The sequence below is a fragment of the Triticum urartu genome, chromosome 2A (genome assembly GCF_056163025.1).
Source record: "Triticum urartu cultivar PI428250 chromosome 2A, HENAU_Tu73, whole genome shotgun sequence".
Lineage (NCBI taxonomy): Eukaryota > Viridiplantae > Streptophyta > Magnoliopsida > Poales > Poaceae > Triticum > Triticum urartu.
Window position 1 is genome coordinate 457,331,378 of NC_141874.1, and position 12,642 is coordinate 457,344,019.

Genomic DNA, 12,642 nt, shown 5'->3' on the forward strand with positions numbered 1-12,642 from the left:
TCAAAATGTTCATTGGGAGATGCTCTTCATTTAACTCCATTGTGGCATGCTTGTTTGAGTTCATCTGGATGCCCAAATCATTGATGCAAGAGTGCTATAAAATGTTTACTGCTGCTACTTATCAGTTTAGGGTGATTTTTCATTTTTGTCACATTTGATGTGTGCTTCATATGGGCATGAGCTCTACATGTGTTTTGATCTATGCCATGCCATCTTTACAGGGGTTCTTGACATGTATTTTTGTGATAAATGTGGTGAATAGCACAAGCATGCAAACTAGGCCTCGTGATAGTGCTGTTTTCAGGGACTTAGGATTTTGCTAAGTCCTTGTTCTGCTGTTATTTTTATGCCTTGTAAACTTGATGCTAAAGAGTGATCCATGCTTGTTTTGAGTATCTTCACTAAGGGTGTTTTGGGCATATGGTTATGCTCTATCCATCCATGCCCCTGGTTGCATTTATGGAGGGACCTATCATGTCTTAATCTTGCTCTACTTTTGCTATAAAATGTTTCTGGCAGATTATTTACATGTTAATCAATTTTGCCATGGTTGTTGCTATTGACCCATACATGCTATGAACTTGCTCTTGCCATGGTTAGCTTCATGAACATGTCTTCTTGCTGTTAGTATGCTTATCTTGTCATGCAGTTCCTTATGGTGAGTGATTTGAGCTCGCAAAGATGCCTTCATAATGCTGTTTTTGCCATGCTCAGTTTTCTGCTAAGTCTGAAACTGTTAATAAAACTTGCTATGTTTACATGGGTGCCATCATTTCTTCTGTGCCTTTTTGGCTCATGATCATTAAGGGACTTTTATTCTATGCATTTAGTAGATTCATGTCCTGCCTTTGTTTTCTATGATCTGTTCCTGTAGCATGTTGTTTGCTTGCTCTAAACATTGCTTCCTGATGTTATTTCTGGCATGTTAGTATTTTCACTAAGTCCGTGAAGCTAATATCTTTTGCACTTTTGCCATGCTTGTTTGAACCTGCTCTTGTGTGATTTAGCCGTAGTTCAATGTTCATGTTTTGTCAAGCATCTTGAGTACATCACTGCCATATGCCTTTTTAATATGTTGGGGTGCAGTAGCTTAGTTTCTTGTTGCATTCTAGAGGGCATCGTGCTGTTAATCGCAGAATAGTGCCATTCTTGTTTTGCTTTCCATTTGCAAATCGTGCATCCATTTCCGGTGATCCTTATATCGATTTCGACCGAAATCATCTCATCTTTCCAGCGGCACACTTGGTTTGCCAAGTTGATGCCTTGTTCATTCTTTCCCTTCCGAAGCACACATATGCATTGCATATCATATCTTGCATATCATGTCATGTTTTGCATCTTGTTGCTTGTGCATTGCACCGTGATTGATTGTTGGTCCTTTGCTTGTGTTCTTGCTTTGGGTAGAGCCGGGAGACGAGTACCTAATCGAGGAACCTGTTGAGAATGCTTACGAGGATCAAGCTTTCGTCAACTCTGAGAACTTTGCAGGCAAGATGACCATACCCTCGAAATCACTTCTATCTTTGCTTGCTAGTTGTTCGCTCTATTGCTATGCCGCGCTATCTACCACTCGCTATATCATGCCTCCCATATTGCCATGTCAAGCCTCTAACCCACCTTTCCTAGCAAACCGTTGTTTGGCTATGTTATTGCTTTTGCTCAGCCCCTCTTATAGCGTTTCTAGTTGCAGGTGAAGATGAAGTTTGTGCCATGTTGGAACATGAATATTGTTGGGATATCATTATTATATCTTATTTACTTTAATGCATCTATATACTTGGTAAAGGGTGGAAGGCTCGGCCTTATGCCTGGTGTTTTGTTCCACTATTGCCGCCTTAGTTTCCATCATACCGGTGTTATGTTCCTTGTTTTTGCGTTCCTTACGCGGTTGGGTGTTATGGGAACCCCTTGACAGTTCGCCTTGAATAAAACTCCTCCAGCAAGGCCCAACCTTTTTTTACCATTTGCCTACCTACCACCATATACCTTCCCTTGGGTTCTGCAGACTCAAGGGTCATCTTTATTTTAAACCCCCCGGGGCCAGTGCTCCTTTGAGTGTTGGTCCGAACCGGGAAACCTACGGGGCCACCTCGGGGCAACTCGAGGGTTGGTTTTACTCATAGCTTGACCTATCCGGTATGCCCTGAGAACGAGATACGTGCGACTCCTATTGGGATTTGTCGGCACATCGGGCGGCTTTGCTGGTCTTGTTTTACCATTGTCGAAATGTCTTGTAACTGGGATTCCGAGTCCGATCGAGTCTTCCTGGGAGAAGGAATATCCTTCATTGACCGTGAGAGATTGTGATGGGCTAAGTTGGGACACCCCTGCAGGGTTTGAACTTTCGAAATCTGTGCCCGCGGTTATGGGCAGATGGGAATTTGTTAATATCCGGTTGTAGAGAAATTGACACTTAACTTAATTAAAATGAATCAACCGCGTGTCTAGCCATGATGGTCTCTTTTCGGCGGAGTCTGGGAAGAGAACACGGTCTCGTGTTATGCTTGAACGTAAGTAGCTTCAGGATCACTTCTTGATTTTTTTAGCTTCTCGACTGTGCTTTACTTCTCTTCTCGCTCTCATTTGCGTAAGTTAGCCACCATATATGCTAGTGCTTGCTGCAGCTCCACCTCACTACCCTTTCCTACCCTTAAGCTTAAATAGTCTTGATCTCGCGGGTGTGAGATTGCTGAGTCCCCGTGACTCACAGATACTTCCAAACAGATGCAGGTGCCGACAATGCCAGTGCAGGGGACGCTATCGAACTCAAGTGGGAGTTCGACGAGGATTCGTGACGTTACTATGTTTCTTTTCCGGATGATCAGTAGAGGAGCCCAGTTGGGACGATCGGGGATCTAGCATTTGGGGTTGTCTTTCTTTATTTTGGTTCTGTAGTCGGACCTTTGTTTGTACCATGGATGATGTATGGATTATTTATGTATTGTGTGAAGTGGAGATTGTAAGCCGACTCTGTATCCCTTTCTTTTTCAGTACATGGGATGTGTAAAGATTACCCCTCTTGCGAAATGCCTACCATGCGGCTATGCCTCTAAGTCGTGCCCCGACACGTGGGAGATATAGCCGCATTTTGGGTGTTACACACTTCCTCGCCAATTGCCTTTCTCTTCTCCACGACGGACCATCGGAGGTGCTCTTTGACGGGTCTTTCCTTTGGGTCAACTCCAAACAGTGCTTAGCTAGTCCCCTGGGCACACATGGCATGTCAGCAGGTTTCCATGCGAAGATGTCCCAGTTCTCACGAAGGAACTGGATGAGTGATTCTTCCTATTTGATGTCGAGTGTTGTTGATATATGAGTCGGAGCAGCATTGGGATCAGTCGGGTGAATATGAACTGACTTTGTTTCACCAGTCGACTTAAATGCATATTCTGAAACAGGCTTCTTAGCTCTCAACAAATCACTCAGATCTGCTGTCTTCTTGTATTCTTCCATTTCTATTGCTGCCATTTGTTCATCAGCAATCTTCAAGCCCTTCTGGAAGCACTCTTCTGCTCGCTGTCGATTACCAGTGACTGTAATCATGCCCCTAGGGCCAGGCATCTTGAGCTTGAGATACACATAACACGGTCGAGCCATGAAACGGGCATATGCAGTTCTACCCAGGATAGCATGATAGGCACTGTGAAAATCCATGACTTCAAATGTCAACTTTTCCTTACGATAATTCTTTGAATCACCGAAAGCCACGTCAAGAGTGATCTGGCCGAGTGAATCGACTTTCTTCCCAGGTATAACTCTGTGGAACCACATGTTGCTCTCGCTGAGTTTGGACATCAGAATGCCCATCCCTCGGAGGGTCTCGACATACAAAATGTTCAAACCGCTGCCACCATCCATCAAGACTTTTGTCAATTGGGTGCCCCCAACGACCGGGTTGACCACCAACGCTTGGCTCCCAGGGGTGGCAACATGTGGCGGGTGATCTGATTGGTCGAATGTGATAGGGGTCTTTGACCATTTTAGATACGTTGGGGTTGCCGGAGCAACCATGTTTACTTTCCTGTTGATGACTTTCAATCGACTTTTGCTTTCGACATCAGCAAAAATCACCAAAGTGGAATTGATATTGGGAAATCCATCATCACCCTCTTCTTTGTCCTCATCCTTATCAGACTCCTTCTCTTTCTCGCCGGGTTGTTTTTCTCAGAACTGCTGTATAAGGACTCAGCACTGTCAAGTGGTATGCTTGGGATAGATCAAATTTCCCTCTTCATCTTTCTTGATGTGAATGTGACATGGCAAATCCATTACGTCGTTCCCGGCTGCATCTTTCACCTTCTTGGGGGTCCAAGGCCCTTTAGGTTTTCCTTTAAATTTCCTTGGGTTGCGGCTGCAACTTCCCCAAGAGTCGCAGGTTCTTCTTTGTGCTTCTTCTTCCAATTGGAATTACCTCCTTCAGCGTCCTAGCCGACTGGTTTGCTCCTGCCGCTGTGGAGTTGGTCTTCTTCTTCACCATTTGCATACGGAGTGGCTATTTCCATCATTCGGGTCAGGGACATATCTCCTGTCCGACCGAATTTTAGATTGAGCTCCCGATAACGAACGCCTTCCTTGAAGGCGCAAACTACCAGATGCTGAGACACATTCTCCACAGTGTGATGCAAAGTGGACCACCTCTGAATATAATCCCTCAAAGTTTCATTCGGTTTTTGCACGCAATGTTGCAATTCTATCAATCCTACTGGCCGTTTGCACGTGCCCTCAAATGTTCTGACAAACACTCGAGCCAACTCCTCCCAACTGAATATACTGCCTGGAGTCAACTGATTCAACCAAGCTCTAGCTGACCCTTCAAGCATCAGGGGAAGGTGCTTCATGGCCACCTCGTCGTTTCCTCCACCGATTTGTACGGCCACTCGGTAATCCTCAAGCCAGGTGTTAGGCTTTGATTCACCAGTGAACTTACTGACCCCAGTCGCCAACCTGAAGTTGGGAGGGATCTCTATTGCCCTGATGGCCCTGCTAAAACACTCGAGACCAGAAACATGTACTCTGCTTCCAGTCGGGCGATCTCTGTCTTGCCCTTCTCTATGAGCCTGATTCCTGTCCACCAAACCTTGCACCCGAATTAACCTTGCATCAAACCCTGGTTCTCTTGGGTCGACTGGCCTCCTCCGCTCTTCGCTGTTCGGACGCCTATCATCATAATGCCGAGGCACATATGATTCACCCCTCGGAGGGGGCGTAGGCACTCGACGGCGGTCATCACGGTCGAGCCGACGATCGTGCTGCTCGCGGTTCTGACTTGAGTACTGCCCTTGGCAATGCCCTCGCCCTTCACGCCACAGAGGCGATCTTGGGTTGTGAGCCAACTGTACGGTGTCAGCTACCACGAATCTGCTACGAATTCTGTTACATGACTGAGACACTGCTGTGGTCTGCTCTCCTGCCGCTCGGAGCAACGCTCTGATCTGCATCAAACCTCTGCCAGCTTCCGACTGGGACGGCTGAATAGACTCCACTATACGGGCTGCAGCGGTAAGATTTTGAATCAGAGTACGGTATATGTGTGGTTCCGGTGGAAATAACCGCCGCTGTCGTCGACTGGACTCGGGGATCTGCCGCTGAGCACGTTCGTCGAGTGCACGCTGAAGATTCTCTAGTCGAGTGCGCTTAGCCAAAGTGGCCAAACGCGCCGCCTCCAAGGCCCGAGCCCCAGAGGTCACCCCAACAACGGGCGTGTGCAAGGCCTCCACATTTCAGCGGTGAAGTTCCTCCCTCTGTTGAGAAGAGAGAGTTTCAAGGTGATACTCTTCATGAACGCGCGATGGATCGCCGCCGCCGTTGTCACCGCCGTTGCGACACATGCCAGGTGGGCTGCGGGGCGTGTCGACCATCAGGACCTCTACTGCGGGGTCGCTACTGTCGCACTCTGGTGACCCACAAGTATAGGGGATCTATCGTAGTCCTTTCGATAAGTAAGAGTGTCGAACCCAACGAGGAGCAGAAGGAAATGATAAGCGGTTTTCAGCAAGGTATTCTCTGCAAGCACTGAAATATCGGTAACAAATTGTTTTTTCATAAGGTAATTGGTAACAAGTAGCAAGTAATAAAAGTGAATAAGGTGCAGCAAGATGGCCCAATCCTTTTTGTAGCAAAGGACAAGCCTGGAAAAACTCTTATATGATGTAAAGCGCTCCCGAGGACACATGGGAATTATCGTCAAGCTAGTTTTCATCACGATCATATGATTCGTGTTCGGTACTTTGATAATTTGATATGTGGGTGGACCGGTGCTTGGGTACTGCCTTTACTTGGACAAGTATCCCACTTATGATTAACCCCTATTGCAAGCATCCGCAACTACAACAGAAGTATTAAGGTAAACCTAACCATAGCATGAAACATATGGATCCAAATTAGTCCCTTATGAAGCAACGCATAAACTAGGGTTTAAGATTCTGTCACTCTAGCAACCCATCATCTACTTATTACTTCCCAATGCCTCCCTCTAGGCCCAAACAATGGTGAAATGTCATGTAGTCGACATTCACATGACACCACTAGAGGGATGACAACATACATCTCATCAAAATATCGAACGAATACCAAATTCACATGACTACTAATAGCAAGACTTCTCCCATGTCCTCAGGAACAAACGTAACTACTCGCAAAGCATATTTATGTTCATAATCAGAGGGGTATTAATATGCATAATGTATCTGAACATATGATCTTCCACCAAGTAAACCAACTTGCATCAACTACAAGGAGTAATCAACACTACTAGCAACCCACAGGTACCAACCTGAGGTTTGGATACAAAGATTGGATACAAGAGATGAACTAGGGTTTGAGATGAGATGGTCCTAGTGAAGATGTTGACAGAGATTGACCCCCTCCCGATGGGAGGATCGTTGGTGATAACGATGGTGATGATTTCCCCCTCCCGGAGGGAAGTTTCACCGGCAGAACAGCTCCGCCAGAGCCCTAGATTGGTTCCGCCAAGGTTCCGCCTCGTGGCGGCGGAGTCTCATCCCGAAAGCTTGCTTATGATTTTTCCTTGACGAAAGACTCCATATAGGATAAGATGGGCATTGGAGGGCCACCAGGGGCCCACGAGGCAGGGCGCGCGCCCAGGGGGGTAGGGCGCGCCCCCACCCTCGTGGCCATGGTGTGGCCCCCTCTGGAACTTCTTGCGCTCAGTATTTTTATATATATTATGGAAATAGCTTCCGTGAAGTTTCAGGACTTTTGGAGCTGTGCATAATAGGTCTCTAATATTTGCTCCTTTTCCAGCCCAGAATCCCAGCTGCCGGCATTCTCCCTCTTCATGTAAACCTTGTAAAATAACAGAGAATAGGCATACGTATTGTGACATAATGTGTAATAACAGCCCAGAATGCAATAAATATCGATATAAAAGCATGATGCAAAATTGACGTATCAACTCCCGTAAGCTTAGACCTCGCTTGTCCTCAAGCGAAAGCCGAAATCGATAAATATGTCCACATGTTTAGAGACAGAGGTGTCAATAAAAATAAAATACAGACATGAGGTCATCATGATCATTCTTAGAACAACAATTTATATAATCATTGTCATATGATCTTTTATGCTAAAGTAACAATTCAGTCAAAATTCCGAGTATGAATCATAAACTTCATTGAAAACTAAAAAACTATAATCTCAGTCATCGAAGCAATTTCAATTTATCATAACATAGGAAAGAGTCAATATAAGAGCTTTTCAGCAAGTCCACATACTCAACTATCATTTAGTCTTTCACAATTGCTAACACTCACGCAATATTTATGGGTACGGAGTTTTAGCCGGACACAGAGAAAGATAGGGGCTTATAGATTTGCCTCCCAACTTTTTACATCAAGGGTAATGTCAACAATAATAGTTCATGAAAACTCACATCCAATTAGCTATATATATTTCGGATCTTTCCAACACACAGTGCTTGCCAAAGGATAAAATGTAAAAAGGAAAGGTGAAGATCACCATGACTCTTATATAAAGTAAAAGACAAGAATAGAAGATAGGCACTTCGCAGAGGGAAGCAGAGGTTGTCATGCGCTTTTATGGTTGGATGCACGAAATCTTAATGCAAAAGAACGTCACTTTATATTGCCACTTGTGATATGGAAATTTATTATGCAGCCTGTCACTTTTATTTCTTCCATATCACAAGATCGTATAAAGCTTATTTTCTCCGCACTAATAAGTCATACATATTTAGAGAGCAATTTTTATTGCTTGCACCGATGACAACTTACTTGAAGGATCTTACTCAATCCATAGGTAAATATGGTGGACTCTCCTGGCAAAACTGGTTTTAAGGGTATTCGGAAGCACAAGTAGTATTTCTACTTGGTGCAAAGAATTGGATAGCATGAGAGGGAAAGGAAAGCTCAACATGTTGGATGATCCATGACAATATAATTTGTCTCATATGTAAGAAAACATAACCTATTACGTTGATTCCTTGTCCAACGCCAAGTCTTTAGCATATCATACTTTAATGAGTGCTCACAATCATAAAAGATGTCCAAGATAGTATATTTATATGTGAAGACCTCTCTTTCTTTATTACTTCCTATTAATTGCAACGATGACCAAAACGGTGTGCTCGTTACTCTCGACAACTTTTATTCACCATACTATTTATATGTGAGCTCGTTACTCTCCATAAGATCCATATGATCTCTTTATTTCCTTTTATTTCTTCTCTTTTATTTTATTCCCTCAAGATCATAGCAAAATAAATCAAGCCCTTGACTCAACACTAATCTTTATTATATATAGCTCATGGACTCGATTACATAGAAGGATCATAAATCAAAACTCACAACTAGATCGTACTAAAACTTTATTCTACTAGATCAAGATATTATCAAAAGGATCGAACTAAGAAAATAAGGTAAGGGTAAAAGTGATGGTGATACGACACTGGGGCACTCCCCCAAGCTTGGCAGTTGCCAAGGGGAGTGCCCATACCCATGTGTTTATATCACCTTCTTTGTCGGTGAAGAGGGTGTTGGTGATGATGGATAGTCGCACATTGAGCGTAGGGGGTCTTCCAACTTGCGGATAATGCCCTTGAGTGCGATGATATGCTCCTTCAACAAAATATTTTCACGTGTGAGATACTTGTTTTGTATACGAGCTAACTCAATCATCTTGAAAGCTTCGATCTCGGTTGGGGTAAGAAGATTGTGATCAATTTGAAGGATGTCTTCTACTGTCGGAACTTGGTCCTCCGTGGCCTTCTTGATCCCTTCATCCTTGTTGATCTCCATAGGTTCTTCCCTCTTCAGTTCTATCTTCATTAGCCAAGCATCGTTGTCACCATTGTTGGAGGAGGGGGACGACATGATGCCTAGCCTTGACAACCCTGACAGAAGACAACTCGAAACAAGAACAGAGGATATTTGCGTGATACGGTGGTCAAAACCTTTGGGAGATTATATAATGAATTTTTACCGACCAAAAGAAGTATCGTGCAAGAAAACGGAGCCCGGAAAGCGCACGAGGTGCCCACGAGGCAGGGGGCGCGCCCAGGGGGTAGGGTGTGTCTCCCACCCTCATGGAAGCCTTGTGTCCTTTCCGGTCCGTTTCTTATTTTCCTATTTTTCTAAATATTCCAAAACGAAGAAATATTGCCATTAGAACTGTTTTGGAGTCGGTTTACTTACCGTACCACGTACCTATTCCTTTTCGGAGTCTGAAACGTTCCGGAAAGTGTCCCTTATGTATTCCTTCGGGGTTACGGTTTCAATAATATTAGTTTTAACATTTATGGGATTACCTAAGGTATAATGTTTGATTCTTTGACCGTTCACCACCCTCGGATTTGTGCCTTCGAAGTTGTTGATTTTTATGGCACCAGAACGATAGACCTCCTCGATAACGTAAGGACCTTCTCATTTAGAGAGAAGTTTGTCTGTAAAAAATCTTAAACGAGAGTTGTATAGTAATACATAATCACCTACATTAAACTCACGCTTTTGTATCCTTTTATCATGCCATCTTTTAACTTTTTCTTTAAACAGTTTGGCATTCTCATAGGCCTGGGTTCTCCATTCATCAAGTGAGCTAATGTCAAACAACCTCTTCTCACCGGCAAGTTTGAAGTCATAGTTGAGCTCTTTAATAGCCCAATATGCCTTATGTTCTAATTGAAGAGGTAAGTGACATGCTTTACCATACACCATTTTATATGGAGACATACCCATAGGATTTTTATATGCAGTTCTATAGGCCCATAATGCATCATCAAGTTTCTTGGACCAATTCTTTCTTGATCTATTAACAGTCTTTTGCAAAATTAATTTTAGCTCTCTATTACTCAATTCTACTTGACCACTAGACTGTGGGTGATAAGGAGATGCAATTCTATGATTAACGTCATACTTAGAAAGCATTTTACGAAAAAACCATGAATAAAATGTGAACCACCATCATTCATTAAATATCTAGGGACTCCAAACCTTGGGAAAATAACTTCTTTAAGCATCTTAATAGAGGTGTTATGATCAACACTACTATTTGGAATAGCTTCTACCCACTTAGTAACGTAACGTAATCAACAACAACTAAAATATGTGTATACCCATTAGAGGAAGAAAACGGTCCCATATAATCAAAGCCCCAAACATCAAATGGTTCAATAACAAGTGAATAGCTCATAGGCATTTCTTGACGTCTACTAATATTACCAATTCTTTGGCATTCATCACAAGACAAGACAAACTTATGGGCATCCTTGAAGAGAGTAGGCCAATAAAAATCGGATTGCAATACCTTGTGTGCAGTTCTATCTCCAGCATGGTGTCCTCCATAAGCCTTGGAGTGACACTTGCGTAGGATCTGTTCCTGTTCATGCTCAGGTACACAACGACTAATAATACCATCTACTCCTTCTTTATAAAGATGTGGGTCATCCCAAAAGTAATGTCTCAAATCATAGAAGAACCTTTTCTTTTGCTGGTAAGTGAAACTAGGTGGTATAAATTTAGCAACGATATAATTAGCATAATCAACATACCATGGAGCAGTACGAGAAGCATTTATGACATTTAATTGTTCATCAGGAAAACTATCATCAATAGGTAGTGGGTCATCAAGAACATTTTCTAACCTAGACAAGTTGTCTGCAAGGGGGTTCTCAGCTCCCTTTCTATCAATAATATGCAAATCAAATTCTTGTAGCAAGAGAACCCATCTAATAAGTCTAGGTTTAGCATCTTTCTTTTCCATAAGGTATTTAATAGGAGCATGATCAGTGTGAATAGTTACTTTAGAATCAACAATATAAGGTCTGAACTTATCACAGGCAAATACAACTGCTAAGAATTCCTTTTCAGTGGTAGCATAATTTCTCCGGGCATTGTCTAGAGTTTACTAGCATATTGAATAACATTTAATTTCTTATCAACTCTTTTCCCTAGAATAGCACCTACAACATAATCACTAGCATCACACATAATTTCAAAGGGTAAATTCCAATCAGGTGGCTGAACAATAGGTGCAGAAATCAATGCTTTCTTAAGTATTTCAAATGCTTCTACACAATCATCATCAAAGACAAAAGGAATATCTTTTTGTAATAGATTAGTCAGAGGCCGAGAAATTTTTGAGAAGTCCTTAATGAACCTCCTATAAAAACCGGCATGACCGAGGAAGCTTCTTATACCTTTAATGTCCTTGGGGCATGGCATCTTTTCAATAGCATCAACTTTAGCTTTATCAACTTCAATACCTCTTTCAGAAATTTTATGCCCCAAGACTATACCTTCATTAACCATAAAGTGGCATTTCTCCCAATTCAAGACAAGATTAGTTTCTTCACATCTTTGCAAAACTCGATCAAGGTTGCTCAAGCAATCATCAAAACAGGATCCATAAACGGAGAAATCATCCATGAATGCCTCACATATCTTTTCACAAAAGTCAGAAAATATAGCCATCATGCATCTTTGAAAGGTAGCAGGTGCATTACATAAACGAAAAGGCATACGTTTATAAGCAAAAGTACCGAAAGGGAAAGTAAAAGTGGTCTTTGATTGATCATTAGCCGACACACGTATTTGAGAGAAGCCAGAGTAACCATCTAGAAAGCAAAAATGTGTATGTTTGGATAATCTTTCTAGCATTTGATCAATAAAAGGCAAAGGGTAATGATCTTTTTAGTAGCCTTATTTAATTTGCGGGAATCAATTACCATCCTATAACCTGTAATAATTCTTTGCGGGATCAATTCATCTTTATCATTAGGAACATCAGTGATACCTCCCTTCTTAGGGACACAATGGACAGGACTTACCCACTTATTATCAGCAACGGGATAAATTATTCCCGCCTAAAGGAGATTTAATATTTCCTTTCTTACCACTTCTTTCATCTTAGGATTCAGCCGTCGTTGATGATCAATAACTGGTTTGGCGTCTTCCTCCAAATTTATTTTGTGTTGACATAGAGTGGGACTAATGCCCTTAAGATCATCAAGAGTATATCCAATAACAGCATGGTGCTTCTTCAGAGTTTTCAATAATTTCTCTTCTTCCTTCTTTGAAAGGTTAGCACTAATAATAACATGATATATTTTCTTTTCATCAAGATAAGCATATTTAAGATTATCATGTAATGGTTTAATCTCAAACATGGAAT